The sequence below is a fragment of the Olea europaea genome, chromosome 6, assembly GCF_002742605.1.
Source record: "Olea europaea var. sylvestris chromosome 6, O_europaea_v1, whole genome shotgun sequence".
NCBI lineage: Eukaryota > Viridiplantae > Streptophyta > Magnoliopsida > Lamiales > Oleaceae > Olea > Olea europaea.
The window spans coordinates 27,756,980-27,775,484 of record NC_036242.1 but is presented as its reverse complement, the minus strand read 5'-3'; the positions used below and the strand labels follow the sequence as shown (position 1 = coordinate 27,775,484).

The 18,505-nt window shown below is 34.1% G+C and overlaps 1 pseudogene; it reads left to right on the top strand.

Annotated features, from left to right (window-relative positions):
• LOC111395351 overlaps window positions 1-18,505 on the top strand; it is a 47,162-nt pseudogene that overhangs the window by 24,532 nt on the left and 4,125 nt on the right.

The window sequence follows — 18,505 nt, the reverse complement described above, 5'->3', positions numbered from 1 at the left end:
TTCATAAAGCACTTAGGAAACTAATTTTCTAACTCAGTCCGATGATACTAAAGTGCTTTCTGCAGAGTGGTTGGAGGTTAAAATAAATTTTTAATGATTTCTATATCTTGATTAAGTCAAGTAGAGTGGGGTAGAATACCTTTAATAGGAGATTACCTATGTAAGTGTAAAGTGGGGCCGCTTCAATGAGAATTATTTAAGGCTGGAATTCTCTAAATACTTACATAACCAAGATGGGTTTAGGGCCAAAATGAATCAAGTCATGAGAACCATGAACAGTTTATGGAAGACATTGTGTGAGTACTGTTGTCTTGGTTTACACTAACGACTGATGGTTCAATAACATCGGGTTCACCAATTAGCTAGTAAATTCGATGGTATTTCACTAAGGAAGGTTCAAAGCCAGAAGATACCTTACCTGATCCAGTGTTTTCCGCTCTCTCTATCAGTGTCTGCATAGACATTTGCATTAATTTTCATTCATGTGGGGGATTGTTGAAATTTTGTAGGGAAAATTGGTTGTGACCAATTTTACATGATTATTTAAGTGGAATTTTTAATTTGGTGAATAAGAAATTAAACCAAATGTAAGCCACTTAATATTTGAAATTGTTAAAAAATGTATAGAATATTGTGAAATGTTCTAGAAAAGAATTGGACAAAAAGATGTATTTTCATATGAACGGTCATGACCTTTGGTATAATCATTTTTCAATAATTATGAGTTCTAAGAGATGTGACTCTTGGTATGGTTTCCAATAATTATGAATTCCAAGAAATGTGATTCTTGGAATGGTTGTGTCTTTTGACATACCTTTCCAACTACTATATATAGATACCATATGTTTGAATTTTATCATTTAAAAAATTTATGAAAGTCAATAGATAGTTTCAAATCATTCCATTCCATGCTTACACTTTAGTTTGCATAAAACACTTGCATCAAAGTTATGATTATGGCAGAGAGAGAACTCCATTCAAGTTCCTTGGTCGAAATCATTTGGAGCGCTCCTATGGCTTAACGTGGTCGTTGTATCTTGGGAGATGATTGTCGAAAACCCGTTAGCACCGATACGGGGCAAATTCATCTTGAAGACAAAGTGTCTAATACTTGCCTCGACCGGTCGCATCACTCGCATCTCACCTCGATTCTTTATGATTCTTTTTTCGTATTTGATTTCAGAAAATTAATAACATTCTTTTGATTTCATGTAGGTTTGAAATAAAGAAAAGAAATGATTGAATCTGTCGTTTCATCTTTCCAAATTCATTTCGGTAAGACGAAATTGCATTTTGATTTCATGAACATAAATGACATGTTTTGTGAATATAATATGTACAATATTGGTGTTATTTTCCAACAATTACATTGGAAGATGTTGACTTACAACAACGAATAATGCCGACGGGAAGTCTTTTGGTTTGATTCAACAAAGTAGCTTCTTGTATAATTAGAAAATTATTTAAAGAACTCGGACTTCACTAGGAATATACATCGTATAGGTAAAATCTAGACTACCAAATTAAGACTGAGTATAGAGAGAGTGTATTTGATACAAAGATCTAAAGTTTTCATATGAGTGAAAGTGAAGAACTAAATCCTGTACTTGATATCCAATTAATCTATAAATATTAATTAGTACAAGTAAATTTGCTTTTAACGACAATAATTTTCAAGGACAAGATTTTAATATAATTAGCAATTGTCTTTGAATGATAACCTAATTAACCAATGTCATTTTGACTTTCAAGCTATTAATAAAAATAAGAATCAATGATGTAATAATGTGCTTCTGACATACGTTTTTGACGCTGGACCGCAATCTTCTGCCTATATTACGGTATATATTACGTTAATTTCTTCCAATTATTACCTTTAAAAGCAAAGTTTAATAAATCCCTGTTCATTCTGAGTATAGATTTCACAGGTGAACTAATTTTTGCTGTTGAGCGTTAATATATATAAAAGTTGATAAATAAACAATAATTTTTTGCTATTTGCACAAGAGTACTCAGAATTGTTACAGAATCCCACTTGATGCATTATCATTGATTCTAGTCAAAAATCACAAAAAAGGGCACCATACCATGTGTTGCCAACGCAATATCCGTACGGTGCCTATAAGAAGAACCCTGTACTCAGGAAATAACTCTTTGCACAACCTCTATCAGATCATGGCATTCTCTCTCACTTAAGCTGTCCTTGTACAACTCAACAAAATGGCCGAACATGAGCTTTTACATATCATGAAATTTGGGCTAACACTTTTAGCACGATCTAAACTCCCTATGGAATTTTGGGTTAATGTATTCTTATCAACTACTTTTGATTAATCGACTCCCATATATTGACAATGTCTCGGTTTATTTCAAGTTGTTCAGTATAGCACCTGATCACGCCTTTTATTCACATTTGGTTGTGCTTATTTGACCTTTCTCAAATCTTGTGTCAAAAAAATTAACCACAAGTCTTTAGAAGCTGTATATTCCTAGATACAATTCCTCCTTGGACCAAATAAATTTGATTTTTTAAGATGAAACCTCAAATCTTTAAAAGTTGTTGAAATATTGCTGAAGATCAATTCATTAGATATGTCAACATGGAAAAAATGTAAAGATTTACCATATTTTATCCCTTTTTATGTAAGATTGTTGAAGGTAGAACATAATGCATTTGGACGTATCGACTAGCTAGGTTAGTATCTCTTTAATCCACCATATTTCCATCTCCTAAATCACTTGAAGTAAGATTTGTATTTGAATATGAACGTTATGTCCAATGACCTAAAATTATGCACATATTTATCCAATGGACGTTCCTTTATTTGAGGGACTTATTCCATGTTTCAGGCACTCTTCATTTTTCCAGAGCAATGCGTGTGATTATTTTGACCTCTACATAGACTATACTGTTTATTGTTGGAAAATTGAAATAATTAGTTGGTTTGACCAACTTTTGACCAATTATTTAAGTTGGTCCCGTTAGTTGGATAAATGATTTATTTGGTCAAGTGCATTCTACTCCATGAGTAGAGTTGATATATGTATTTATTTCTCAAAACTAATTAAGGGTAAATGAGAAATTAAAGTAAAAAAATGACCATTTGAAGTTGAAATAAATTGGGAATAAAAAATTGGTGAAAAATTGAAAAGTGTCAATCCCACATAGGAAAACTAGAAGAATAGAAACCACTTTATATAATTCAAGTTAGAGACTTGGGTTTGGACCCCAAGGAGGTACCACTAGTCTTTAGAGGGGAGATGACCTAAAGATCGTCTGTTCGTCTAACCAGCATGAGCACGGGTCTGGATCCGGGTCGTGGGCTTGGCCCAGTTGGTATATATTCTTGGTAAAATAATATTTTATTAATTAAATATATTTTTATTATATTATTTATTTTTTCTTTCCCGAATTTTCTGTGCGAGACACGTGGATTCTTCTAGAAATTGGCGGTTGGTTGCAGTTTTAACTGCTTGTCCAAATGGTTTATGTTTGTTCCAAGACACGACCTTTCGCCTGTTGTGTCTTTTGGGCACAACCTTTCAACTTCTATAAATAGATCACAGATCCCCAATTTTATTCACTCCAGAAAATTTATTCTACTTCCCTTCTCCTGCAATATTGTCCTTCCTGCAGTATTCCATATATTTGCATTTCAATTCCAAATGTTATTTTCGTGCATTTTAGTCCTCCGATTCTCGAGAGATCAAATATTAGTAGGTTCGTCGGGTCTTGTAATTTGGATTGCTACTATTACAAGTCGAAGTCATTGTATCTTGGGAGACAAGTGCCAAGAGACTGTCAGCACTACTGTGGGGCATTTTCATCTTAAGGAGAAAGAGTCGAACTATTGCCTCGACCATTATTCATTCTAATTTATTGCGCTAATTTTGTAAGTCGAAATTCTGCCCGAATATTTATTCGCTATCTATTTGTGTAAATTACCGCACTACATTCTCGAAGATTTTCAACAATTTTAAGATGAAAATTTTATTTAAATGCTAATTTATATTCTAAAATTTTGTTAGATTATGATAAGTAAAAACACATTTATCGTACCCCCAAACAATGCTCACGAGAAAAAATCAGAAAAATTCACAAGAATGGATTTTAAAAGATGGCAACAGAAAATGCTGTTTTATCCCACAACTCTGAATTTGGCAAAATTCTTGAATATAGATGCTCTAACTATTGAGGAGGAAGAAATATATTCTCCAAAATGAGCAGCATTCGATGCATGGAGTCATAGTGACTTATTGTGTAGGAACTACATCCTCAATTGTTTTGACAACACACTATACAACGTATATAGTTCAGTCAAGACAGCTAAGTTATTGTGGGAATCATTGAAAAAGAAGTACAAAACGGAAGATGCCAGATTAAAGAAATTCGTTGTGGGCAAATTCCTAGATTTTAAGATGATATATTCTAAAACATTGATGAATCAAGTCCAAGAACTGCAAATCATCTTGCATGATATACATGCTGAAGGTATAAAGCTCAGTGAGTCATTTCAGGTCGCCGCTATTATTGAAAAATTACCTCTAATGTGGAAAGATTTCAAGAATTACCTGAAACATAAACGCAAGGAAATGGGACTTGAAGATCTGATTGTAAGATTAAGAATTGAGAAAGATAATCAAAATTATAAGAAGAAATCTAGAAAGCTGCGTATGGAGGCTAAAGCCAATTTGGTGGAGCCAACTAATAGCAAGAAAAGAAAACACTTAGGTAATGGCAAGCAAAAAAACAAGGCTAAGAAATTCAAAGGAGATTGTTATAACTGCAGTAAGCCTGATCACATCGCAAATGATTGCCAACATAAAAAGCAAAACAAAAAGGACCAAGTATACTTGACCGAGGAAGACAAATTGTCGAACGATGTATCTTAACAATGCTCTCAGCTGTTGTATTTGAAGTAAACATGGTGGACAATCCAAGAGAATGGTTCGTAGACACAGACACTACTTGACATGTTTGTACCGATAAGGAAATGTTTTCATCTTACATTCCTATAAATGGAAGACAATTATTTATGGGAAACTCGGCAACATCCAAAAGTGGCATGTTTGTGGGCAAGGAGTACTTAGACAATGAGCTATTCAAAATGAATGTAATGCTTCTATTTCATGATTTTGATATTAATAATATTAAATTTTCTGCTTACTTGATTGAGTCCTCTAACTTATGACATGATAGATTTATTAAATATATTTTTATTATATTATTTATTTTTTTCCCCGAATTTTCTGTCCGAGACATGTGGATTCTTCTAGAAACTGGCGGTTGGTGAAAGTTTTAACTGCTGGTCCAAATGAGTTATGTCTGTTCCAAGACACAACCTTTCGGCGGTTGTATTTTTTGGGCACAACCTTTCAACTTTTATAAATAGACTCTAGACCCCCGGTTTTATTCACTCCAGAAAATTTATTTTACTTCCATTCTCCTGTAATATTGTCCTTCCTGCAGTATTCCTATATTTGCATTTCAATCCCAAATATTATTTTCGTGCATTTTAGTCCTTCGATTCTCAAGAGATCAAATATTAGTAGGTTCGTCGGGTCTTGTAATTTGGAGTGCTACTATTACAAGTCGAGGTCGTTGTATTTTGGGAGATGAGTGCCAATAGACTGTCAGCACCAGTGCGGGGCATTTTCTTCTTAAGGAGGAACAGTCGAACTCTTGCCTCGTCCATTATTCATTATAATTTATTGCGCTAATTTTGTAAGTCGAAATTCTGCCCGAATATTTATTCACTATCTATTTATGTAAATTACCGCACAACATTCTCGAAGATTTTCAACATTTATTAATTACATTGCCTACCATTTGGCAACTACTGCCGGAATCACACTTAATAGAAAAAAATAGAATTTTCTCTTAGAGCCAATCTCAAACCCAAGTAAAAAGAGAAGAGTAGCGATAGGAAAAATATATCTTCAACCTAATGCACATTTTCGTGAGGATTTCCCTCTAATGACGCACTGCATCTGATCGTGAATGTAGGGAAAATTTAACTAGTTAATATGACGTGTTATGGTCATTAGTACTTATTGTTTATAATGACTGCAGCGGAAAAAGTTCACGTACTTCACACTGAATTTATAACAAATTAATCTATTGTTCATTCTTGACTTTTGACGAAACAGATAACAAAATGGGTTGAAAATAAAGAAGACTAGAAGAGTACTTGTAACTTAAAATGAGAAATGAGTGAATTCGGCAACATTCTCGCCGGAAATTAATCTTCAATTTGAACTATGTACAGAAAGAATGGCATATGGGTCAAATAATTAATTACCATCTTAATTTTGTCTCTATTCATCATTAGTTTGTTGTCTATTGTTATGGGGTCAAAGTTGACGATGTAAATTTTCACCTATAATGCACTAAGTTTCTTATTTAGTCAGCCACCAAATTACACTCAGATTTCTTTATGTAATGAAGGAATGCAGAACTTTATGAAAGGGACATAATTAATTTATAAACGCACACATGAATTACACGAAAATACTTCCCAACTTTTATTATCACAATAACAGAATATCCACGAAACTTGACAATGGATTACAACAATGCACTCAATGCTTTTGTGTCTCATGCCCTCAGAGTATAAAAAATTCGTATGGCTGACAACCCCAGCAATTAGGGAAATAATTCAAGCCATGGAATTTGAAATGAACTCAGTGTACGAAAACAAGGTTTGGACCTTGTCGACCCTACTGATGGAATAAAATGTATAGATTGTAAATGGGTTTACAAGAAAAGGTCGACATGGAGGGAACATCCATATAAACATACAAATCAAGGATATTAGCAAACTATTACAAACAAAGATAATGTGTTGACTTTGATGAAACTTTTTGCCTGTTGCCATGTTGAAGTCCATTTGAATTTTTCTTGCAAATAATTGTATATTATGATTATGATATATGACAAATAGATGTCAAAATCGCTTTTCCTCATGCAAATTTACGAGAGAAAGTGTACATGACGCAACCCCTAGGTTTTGAATCCAAAGAAGCCAACAAGGTATGGAAGCTCGATCGATCCATTTTTGGACTAAAGCAAGCATCTATGAGTTGGAATCTTCAGTTTGATATTTGGTTTTTTAAAAAATGAAGATGAACCGTATGTTTACAAGAAAACAAGTGAGAGCACTGTCGTAATCCTAATATTATATGTAGATGACTTATTATTAATGGAAAACGACATTTCAATGCTTCAATCGGTAAAATTGTGGTTATCAAAATATTGCTCCATGAATGACATGGAAGTAGTTATATTCTAGAAATTAAGATCTATAGAGATAGATATAAAAGATTGCTTGGCTTATCCTAGTCTTTGTACATGGATAAAATCTTGAGAAGATTTAAAATGAAAAAATTCAAGAGAGGATTGTGTCCCATGTCACATGGGATTTACCTCTCAAATATGTGTCCCAAAACACAAGATGAGAGGAATAAATAGATAAGATTTCTTATGCATCAGCAATAGGATGTGTCATGTATGCGATGCTATGTACGAGACCGGATGTTTCATATGGTCTAAGTGTTACGAGCAGGTTTCAGGCAAATCCTAATGAGAAATATTGGATAGTAGTTAAGAACATTTTCATGTACTTAAGAAGGAATAAATATGTATTCTTGATATATGGAGAAATGATCTAAGAGTTCATGAATATACTGATGAAATCTTCTAGTCTGACAAGGATGATTGCAAATCTCAATCTGGATATTTGTTTACTCTCGACAATGTAGCGGTTAGATGGAAAAGTTCCATACATGAAAAATCACTGACTCAACAACAGAGGCTGAATACATTGGTAGTTTTGAAGCAGTAAAAGAAGCTGTCATAAGTATTATGCCCTAAGTTCAGTCGATTTAGGTTGTAAACATTTTAATATGTTTAATGCATTTATTTTGGTAAGATTTATTATTTATTTGAATTGCTATTCTAATAAATTATATAAAATAATAGAGTCTATAGATTTAAGTTTGATTGATTTGTTAATCATAATGAGTTGTGATTGTGAGATACATATCACAATATGATTGAATCTTAAATCATCTATGGTAGTAAGTAATAATGAGATAATAATATTGTTATTACGGATATACCATCACGTGTGACATTTCTTACTTGTGAAGTAAGTAGTTGATATCACAACTTATAGTGTGGTGACACTAAAATAAACACATGAATATTTTATTATAGAACAAAACATCGAAAACCCGTTGGGGAAATTCTACGTGGATAACTATCTAAGTGTCAGTGGTTAATCTCTAAAGTTCGGTAATGGAATTGATCTTTTGAATTGAAGTCATCATAGTGCCTAATATGAGGCAAGTCATACTTTGGTGATGTTGGATGTTGATTTGCAAAGGATCGCTAATAGGGCATTGTTCGTGTATGTGAAGAATCATATGAAGGTTGTGAATGATCAATTCTTTATTTGTCATTCTTAGATAATAAGAAATTATGATCTAAATTTCATTTAGTTAAGTTGATTACAAAATTTTTAACCAACGTGTAATCATAAGTCGAAAACTCCTTTTCGACTTACATTGATTCGATAGTGGAATGAAAGAAATTATCGATAATTGGGATTGACAGATATCCATATCTCGTAATTGATCGGATTATATTAACAAAATTATTATAGTTTCATGGTAAAAACGAATTTGATTTTGTCATACCATGTAACTTTTTTCACCACATGTATTTTCTTGACACGTAGGTGGATGTCATTCTAGGATAATAGATGTGAATTGATGATAAATTAAAAGGGATGTTTTAATTTATCCATTTTGATTAGATCAAAATAATAATTCACGTCATTAGATATCGTGATTGGAAATCTAATTTGTCACACACAAAATGAGAACTAAAAAAATGAGATTTATCAATTAATTAATTGACAAGTGTTGGATAATTAATTAGTGGGTAATGTTACATGTACTTAAGTGTGTACATACTGGTTTATACCCCCTCACATAGTTGTGGTCCACACACAATGAAATATGCGTAGGCGCCTCCATGTGAGGAGGAGTAAACCCTTGTGTGCACCTCAAGGTGTGCGCATAGTATTATTCTTAATTAAGTGGGATACTTGTTAATAGGCATGAATTAATTAATAGATTAAATTTAATTAATTGGATTAATTAAATATTGGATCGGGTTAAATTTAAGAGCATGGCCAAGCTCACTTGGACTTATATTAATAGGTTGCTAGGACTAAAATTCCGTAGAATTTACTATTTATATTCTTGCTAGCACTAGAAAAGAAAAATCCTAATTCTAATCTTGTTTCTTGTGTGAATTTTCATTAAAAGCTAGATGATGGGACAGTTGGGATTGCAGATCAGAAGTGTTTTTCAAGGAATTTATCAAAAGTATAATTCTTTATCATAGTTTCTCTCTAAAAAAAAGAAAAAGAAAAAAAATTTGTTTTATCTTCCGCTGTTTATAATTAAGTAAATTAATAACATCATTTGCTTGCTACATATTGCTTGATAAGAATAATGGCCAGAAATTCATTTCAAGGAATTAGTTAAATCTCTTTAATTGTCTGTATTCATTGGCATCAGTTTCAATATTCTACTTTTCTCAACGGCTAGCACACCAATTTGTCTGTTCAAATTCCCAGCTTTCAATGTATAGTTAATATTTTTCACCTACCAATCTTGCTATTTTTCAATACCATATTGCTGCTACTTGCTTGTATAAATTCTAGAGATGTTATAGCCAAAAATATAGAAAGGGAAAATAAAAATTTCCAACTTATCTTTTTCTGCCCTTTGTTTTCTTTATGGTATCAGAGCCACCATGACTGAAACATTTGAGCCTAAACTAACCATTCAAAACTTCTACCAATGTGCCAGCCTTATCTCCACCAAACTCACTACTGCAAATTATTTGCTTTGGAAATCTCAGGTTCTTCCCCTAATTAAAGGTCTTGGACTGGAACATCATATTGTTGAAGATGCTGTGATTCCATCAAAACTAATTAAAGAAAATAATGACAAGGAGGTTCTAGAGTTCGTTTCTTGTACAAACAACGATGGATTGCTAATGGCTTGGCTTATGGGAATGATGACAGAAGATGTTGTAAGTATGGCAATCGAGGGAATCACCTCTCAATAGGTCTGGCTTGCTGTTGAAGAACAAATTCTTTCTGCGACTAAAGAGAAGGAATCTTGGCTTAAGGACAACCTCTACTCGATGAAGAAGGGATCTTTGTTATTAGAAGATTTCCTCAAGTGTTTCAAATGCATTTATGACAGCCTTGCAGCCATTGGAAGACCAATTTCTAATGAGGACAAAATGTTTCAAATTGCTCGTGCTCTTGGACCTAAATATGTTGACTTCAAAACTGCAATGTTGGCCAAGACACCTTTACCAAGCTTCAATCAGTTTATTCTTGCCTTATAAGGTCATGAACAAACTATTATTGCTCAAAAGGAAGAAGAAAAATCACATATTGATCATCACCAAGCTTTCTTCAGTCGAAGAAGAAGGGGTCAAAATCAACGTGGAAATCGTTTTGGATCTAAAGGAAGAGGATTTCAGTAATACAATGGAGGAAGACATAACTTCTCCCACAACCAACGTAACTTCTACAATAAACAACACTATCCAAGTTTTCAGATGCAAAATGTTGAAAACCAGAAACAAGATAATCAAACAGAGCCTGTTATTTGTCAAATATATGGTAACAAAAACCACATTGCCAAAGATTGTTGGGACATATATGACTATGTTGAGGACAACGCTACTCAAGCTCTCACTACTATGAACATCAAGGATCCAAATGATCAGAATTTTTATGCCGATACTGGAGCGACTTTGCATATGACAAAAAACCTAGGTAAATGAGAAAATATTTCTACTTACAGATGTCGTGATAAAGTATTTGTCAAAAATGGACAAGGTCTTCGTATCTCTCATGTTGGTAATATCTCCTTAAATTCTAAACATGGTCATTTGAAACTAAACAAAGTCCTTGTTGTTCCTGAATTAAGAAAAAGTCTTTTATCTATTAGTTAATTAACTTCGGATAATAGGTGTTTTGTTGAGTTTACTGACTATAATTTTGTTGTTAAGAATCAGGAAAAAATGGTTTTGGGAAAGGGCAGTAAAAGAAGTGGATTGTATACCTTGGAGGATGATTTCAAACTAGCTCTAAATGCTGTCCATGGACCGCACTTGGTACTTCTAACCTTTGGCACCAAAGACTTGGTCATCCAAGTCAAAAAATCTTATGTGTTTTAAACTCTAGCAAAAATATTAATATTTCAAGTTGGACTAAGATACCTAGTATTTTGCTTCCTGTCAACAAGGAAAAAGTTGTAAGCTAAGTTTTAGATTATCTAATGAAATTGCTTCTTTTCCTTTAGATAAAATTCATTGTGATTTGTGGGGACCTTCTCCTGTAAACTCTTCTCTAAATTTTCACTATAATGCCATTTTTATCAATGATTGTACTCGATTCTCTTGGTTATTTCCTCTTAAAAAAAATCTGATTTTTTTGAGTGTTTTTTAAAGTTCCAAAAACAAGTAAAAAATCACTTGGAAAGGAAGATTAAAATCTTTCAATGTGATGGTGGTGGTGAATTTGTTAATACAAACTTCTTAACATATCTAGAACATTGTGGCATCTCTAGACAAATTTCATGCCCTTATACTCTTGAACAAAATGGAGTGTCCGAAAGAAAACATCGACATGTTGTCGAAACAGCCCTCACTATGATGTTTCATTCTTCAATTTATTTAAAGTTTTGGGTTGTCATTTTTCTAACTGCTGTCTATTTAATCAACAGGATGCCTCTCGCGACTCTTGACATGATAAGCTCATATCAAAAGATGTTCATGCGTTCTCCTGATTAGAGTGGATTAAGGATATTTGGTTGTCAGTGTTTTCCCTACCTACGGGATTACACTAAAAGTAAATTTGATCAAAAAACTTATTCTTGCATTTTTATTGGTTATAGTCCTACACACAAAGGCTACCGTTGTTTGGATCCTAAAACAAACCGAGTTCATATTTCTAGTCATGTTATTTTTGATAAAATGGTGTTTCCTTCTGCTAACAATATTTCTTTGTCATGCATGCAGGAACCAAGCCAAATGGTGATATTTCCCAATTTTGATGAGTGGTTTCAACCAAACTTAGACTCTTCTCAAAAAGACAATAGTTCTCAACCTACAGGCCTTCCAAACTCCAACACTTTGAGCACTGTGTTGTTCTTTTTCTCTGAATTCTTCCAACACTGTTTCTCCATCACCCGTAGAAATATCACCATCTCCCACAAAATCTCAAGAAGCTGAACCAAGCACCACTTCTCTGAATTTCGATAGCACTCCAGAATCTTTAAGACAAACAAATAAAAGTTGTTCCCCTAATACTGAAAATCATCAAGATATCTCTAATCAATTGTTTATTGATCTTCCTTTTTCTTCTCATTCTCCATCCTCATTGCCAACCTCCATATCTACTCCTACTGCACAATCCAATATTTCTCATTCTCAAAATAATCATCCGATGATAACTCGTCAAAAACTTCGGGCAAATCCTACATTGAATTCTGAATTAACTTTAGTCACCACCAATTATCCTCAGACTGAATCAAAAACCCTTAAGACAACTCTCAAAAATCAATTTTGGGTTAGTGCCATGAAGGAAGAGCTTCAAGCTCTTCATTACAACCAAACTTGGACATTTGTTCCTCGTCTCGATAACACAAATGCCATTGCATCAAAATGGATTTATCGCATAAAATATAAAGATGGGAGGGTGTTGATCGTTACAAGGCCCGCTTAGTTGCAAAAGGATTTACTCAGATTCTAGGTTTAGATTTTGATGAAACATTTAGTCCAGTGATTAAACCTACAACTATTCGCCTTGGTCTTTCTATTGCCGTTAGCTCAAATTGGGAGATGAGGCAATTGGACGTAAAAAAAAATGCTTTTCTTCATGGTCACCTCAAAGAAACTATATACATGGAACAACCTCCTGGTTTCATCGATCAGAATCTGTCGTATCATGTTTGCAAACTTCATCGCTCTATCTACGGGCTTAAACAAGCACCTTGCGCTTGGTTTGATTGTTTTTCTCAATCTCTTTTTACTCTTGGATTTCAGTGCAGTAAGGCCAACTTTTCACTATTTATCTTAAAAACTAATCATGTACTTGTTATCATTCTTGTATATGTTGATGATGTGATTATTACAAGATCAAATTCTTCTACCATTCAACAAATCATTCATATGCTTAGCTCAAAATTTGCTCTTAAATATCTAGGTCGCCTCAATAATTTTTTAAGCATTGAAGTGAAGTATTTTAGTGGTGGCATTTTCTTATCGCAGACAAAATATACTAAGGATTTATTGGCAAAAGCTCAAATGCAAAACTTCTCTCCTATTGGCACTCCCATGGCTATCAAAGTGACACCAACGCGTACCGATAATAATCTTGTTAATGCCACAGAATTTAGAGCTCTAGTCGGCAGTCTCGAGTACCTCACTTTCACTCATCCAGACATCACACATGCTGTCAATCGTGTTTGTCAGTACTTTCAAACACCAACCACTGCTAATCTTCGAGATGTTAAACGTATTATTCAGTATCTCCAAGGGACTATACATCTTGGTATTTGTTATCTTGCTCAAAGTTCTCCTACCTTATATGCCTTTTTGGACTCTGATTGGGCTGGTTGTCTACTTAGTCATCGCAGCACAGCTGGATATTGTGTTTATCTAGGGGCAAACTGCATTTCATGAAGCACAAAGAAGCAAACTACTGTTGCTCGTTTTAGTGCCGAATCAGAGTATCGATCCTTAGCTTCTATTGCGGCTGAACCTACTTGGATTTCATTTTTACTTCGTGACATAGGCATCTCTCTATCATGCACTCCTTTGCTATTGTGTGATAACAAAAGTGCTCTTCAAATGAGTAAGAATCCTGTGTTTCATGCTCGTACTAAGCATATTGAACTGGACTTCCATTTTATTCGAGAAAATATTTCTCAAGGTCTTCTCTCTACACGATATGTTCCTACAACTCATCTTAAGTTAGTTAATTTTTGTGAGTTTTTTGTTGCATTGGGAGTGGATATGTGATAGCTAAAACAGTTACATTTAAAGGAACTCAAGACGGGGTGAGGGTGAAGACATGGGCCAAGCCAAGCAATGGATTTATTAAATATGTTCTTTTCCAGCATGTTGCCATGGTTAATGTTGAAAATCCAATAAGTATTGTCCAAAAGTACTGCCCCAACTACCACAACTTCCCTGATCAGGTAATTATCGTAGCATTATAAAATGTATTGTTACTCTTTGCTATTGGGATAGATCCAATCCTTTCGCCAGTTCCTATCCTTGCTTGTGGAATGACATGGAACTCGTTCACCAAAAATTTCAATGAATTTGTACAATTAACTTGCTAATTAATTTTGAAAAGGGGTCTTAATTTTATTTTATTTATTTTCTTTTTTGCTTTTTAAGATTTCAGGTGTAAAGATTAGTGATATAACATATCAGGACATACATGGTAGTTTGTCAACAGAAATTACAATGAAATTTGATTGTAGTAAACAATACCCATGCAGTGACGTTATATTAGAATTATATGAAGGTTGTGAATGATCAATAGAAAATTCATCACTCTTAATTAGTAAGAGATTATAGCGTACATTTCATTCAGTTAAGTTGATCGATAATTAAGATTGACATATACCCATATCTTGTAATTGATGGGATCATATTGACGAAAAGATTATACAATTCCTATCTTTGATAGTGGAATGACATGGGAACTCGTTCACAAAAAAATTCAATGAATTTGTACAATTAACTTGCAAATTAATTCTAAAACGGGGTCTTAATTTTTTTTTTCTTTTTCAGGTTTCAAGTGTGAAGATTAGTGATATAACATATCTAGACATACATGGAAGTTCGTCAACAGAAATTGCAATGAAATTTGATTGTACTAAACAATATGTGGGCAGTGTTATTACATTGGAAGATGTTGACTTACAACAACGAACCATCTCAGTCATCATGCATTAATTCCGTGTTTTGGCTTGATTCAACAAAGTAGCTGCTTGTATAATTAGAAAATTATTTAAAGAACTCGTACTTCGTTAGGAATATACATCATATAGGTAAAATCTAGACTACCTAATTAAGAGTTGAGTATAGAAAAAGTGTATATGATACAAGGATCTAATGTTTTCGTACGAATGAAAGTGAAAAACTTGTTAAACAATCCAAAGAAAATAAAGAAGAAAAAGGAGGAGGCTAGAGTTTTATTAATACTACATTAATTAATTGAATGCTAAAAGATGGTTTAACCAAATACAAAGAGAATATATATAGGCTAAATAAAGGAAACTAAAAAGGACTATTCTACCCTTAATAAATAATAAATAATCCTATATTTCTTAACATCTCCCCTCAAACTCAAGATGCAGCAGCTATAAGTATCGAGAGTTTGCCAACTAGAAAACGAAAGCGAGAAACAGAATGCGACTTGGTAAAAAAATCTGCAAGCTGCAAAGAAGAATAAACAAAGGGCAAAGTAATTGTGCCATGCTTGAGATGATGACGAGTAAGATGACAATCGATCTCAATATACTTAGTTCGTTGATGAAAAATCGAGTTGTGAGTAATCTGAATAGAACTTTGGTTGTCACAATACATAGGAGTGGGATGAGAAAGAAAAACTCCCATATCTGCAAGTAATCAACATAACCAAACAATCTCTTTAGTAGTAGATGCAATAGCACGATATTTTGTTTCGATGGAAGATTGAGAAACAATAGATTGTTTCTTGCTTTTCCAAGAAATAAGAGAATCACCTAAAAAGATACAGAAACTAGTAACAGACTTGCAATCTGTGGTATCACTGCCATGATTAGCATCAGAGTATGCACGCAGCTCCAAGGAGGAGGTGGATGGAAGTAACAGACTTTGAAATACTGTACCCCGAAAATATCGCAAAATGCGAAGAACAGCTGCCAATGAACTGTAGTGGGAGAAGCAACAAACTGACTAACAATATGAACAGCATATATAATATCTGGACGAATAATAGTGAGATATATCAAGCTCCCAACAATAGTACGGTATAAAGTGGGATCTGACAAAGGTAAACCGTCAGAAGAAGAATATTTCGCGTTAACCTCAATTGGAGTATCAACAATCTTATTATCAGTAAGTCTTGCCCGCTCAAGAATATCTGCAACATATTTCGACTGAAAAAGAAGATAACCTCTGGGTGAGAAGGCTACCTCAATACCCAAGAAATATCGTAGAGAACCCAAATCTTTCATTTCAAACTGTCTAGCTAACTCTATCTTCAAAACTGAAATACCATCAATATCATCACCAGTAATAATCATGTAATCAATATATAAAGATAGAATGATACGACCTGCATCAGTGCTCTTAACAAAAAGAGCAGAATCATGACTACTAGAAGAAAATTCAAGGGAAGAGATTACAACAAAAAATTTCTCAAACCAAGCACGAGGTGCTTGTTTGAGACCATACAACGCTTTCTTGAGCTTGCAAACATACCCAGAATCATGTGAAACACCAGGAGGGGATGCCATATAAACCTCTTCTTGAAGATCTCCATTCAGGAAGGTATTTTTAACATCAAGTTGAGAGATACGCCACTGACAAACTGAAGCTACTGCAATAAGAGTACGAATAGTAGTCATTTTTGCAACAGGAGCAAATGTCTCCTCATAATCCATACCATACTGGTGAGAGTATTCCTTTGCAACCAACCTAGCTTTGTATCGCTCAATTGATCTATCAGAATTAGTCTTGATCTTATACACCAAACGACAACCAACAACACTCTTACCAGAAGGTAAAGGAACCAAATCCCAAGTACCAGTCTTATGCAAAGCCGAAAGTTCCTCATCCATAGCTTGCTGCCAAAGAGGATCAAGAATTGCCTCTTTATAGGAAGAGGGCTCAGAGAGACAATGAATAGAAGCTAAAAAAGTAGAAAAGGATGAAGAATAACAAGAATAAGCAAAATCTGGTAACTTTGTAGACTTACGAATGCGTATGGATTGACGTAGAGGCGGATCCACAATCTCAGACGGAGCTTGAGGGACCATAGGAGAAGAGGACGCTTCACGTGTGCCGGAGAGTAAAGTGTCAGTACCTGCGGAATGATTAGTACGAGTTGCTTGTAAAGCAACGAGGTAGGAACATGAGAATGGACATTTGAAGTAGTAGGCTCCTGAGAGACAAACTATCAGGATTGTCAAAAAAAGGATCTATACGAATAAGATCAGATCTAGTCAGACTATGAGTTGTGGATGGAATAGAAAAGAAAGGTATATGCTCGAGAAAAACAACATGACGAGACACATAAAATTTTTGAGTTATTGGATCAAAACAACGATACCCCTTTTTACCTTTACCATAACCAAGAAAGACACAAATTGTAGATCAAGATGACAACTTGTTGCGTTCTACATGAGGACGAAGAACGAAACAAGTACAACCAAAAACTCTAAAGAGAGAATAATCAGGGGTATACCCATACAACTTTTCGAAAGGAGAAAACCTTGAATATGAGAAGATGGAATTGTATTAATCAAACTTACAGCAGTAAGAACAGCTTCATCCCAAAACACACTAGGGACAGATGCAGACAACAAGAGAGAACGAGCAGTTTCAACAATGTGCCTATATTTTCTTTCAGCAACACCATTTTGCTAAGGAGTATCTGTACACGAAGTTTGGTGAATAGTTCCATCTAAAGCAAGCAGCTTACAAAATTTATTAGAAGTGTATTCCCCACCCAAATCACACCTAAAACATTTGATAACAGCAGAATGTTGAGTTTTAACAAGAGCACGAAAGGCTAAGTATATCTCAAAAAATTCAAAATGATGTTTCATTAAATAAACCCAACAATAACGAGTGTGATCATCAATAAAAGAAACATAATATCGTGACCCTCCTTTTGTGGCAATGGGAGAAGGCCCCCATATATCAGAATGAATCAAATCAAATGGAGAAGAAGAAACAGAAATACTTCGATTAAAAGGTAAAGCTGAAAATTTTGTCAGTTTGCATCCACTACAATCAGAAATATCACAAGGGTGTAAATTTCCTAAAGCCCCTGTAGAAGCTAAAAATCTCAAACGAGACGACGAAATATGACCTAGACGAGAATGCCATAAATAAAAACTAGAAGAAGAAGGACTCAAACGAAACGAAGACAAATCAACACTAGTAGTGGCAGCAGCAACTGGCACTTTTAGTTCATCCAAAATATATAGTCCACCCTTCCTACGGCCTATTCCAATCAGCTTCTGAGATTGCAGATCCTGCACATAACAAGAAGAAAAGGAAAATGTGACTAAATTACCAGAATCACATAACTGACCAACAGAAATAAGATTTAATATGAGTTTCAGAATATGATAAACATTAGGGAGGGACAAGTGAGGTGTGACAACAGAACCAACA